A 389-nucleotide genomic window follows, 5' to 3' on the forward strand; every position below is an offset into this window, starting at 1 on the left:
ACTGGAGGCCATGCATTAACTGGAGGCCATGCATTAACTGAAGGCCAAGCATTAACTGGAGGCCATGCATTAACTGGAGGTCATGCATTAACTGGAGGCCATGCATTAACTGGAGGCCATGCATTAACTGGAGGTCATGCATTAACTGGAGGCCATGCATTAACTGGAGGCCATGCATTAACTGGAGGCCATGCATTAACTGGAGGCCATGCATTAACTGGAGGCCATGCATTAACTGAAGGTCATGCATTAACTGGAGGCCATGCATTAACTGAAGGCCATGCATTAACTGGAGGCCATGCATTAACTGGAGGCCAAGCATTAACTGAAGGCCATGCATTAACTGGAGGCCATACATTAACTGAAGGCCATGCATTAACTGAAGGCCA

This window comes from Nematolebias whitei, chromosome 1, assembly GCF_014905685.2.
Source record: "Nematolebias whitei isolate Nwh7 chromosome 1, NemWhi1, whole genome shotgun sequence".
Taxonomy (NCBI): domain Eukaryota; kingdom Metazoa; phylum Chordata; class Actinopteri; order Cyprinodontiformes; family Rivulidae; genus Nematolebias; species Nematolebias whitei.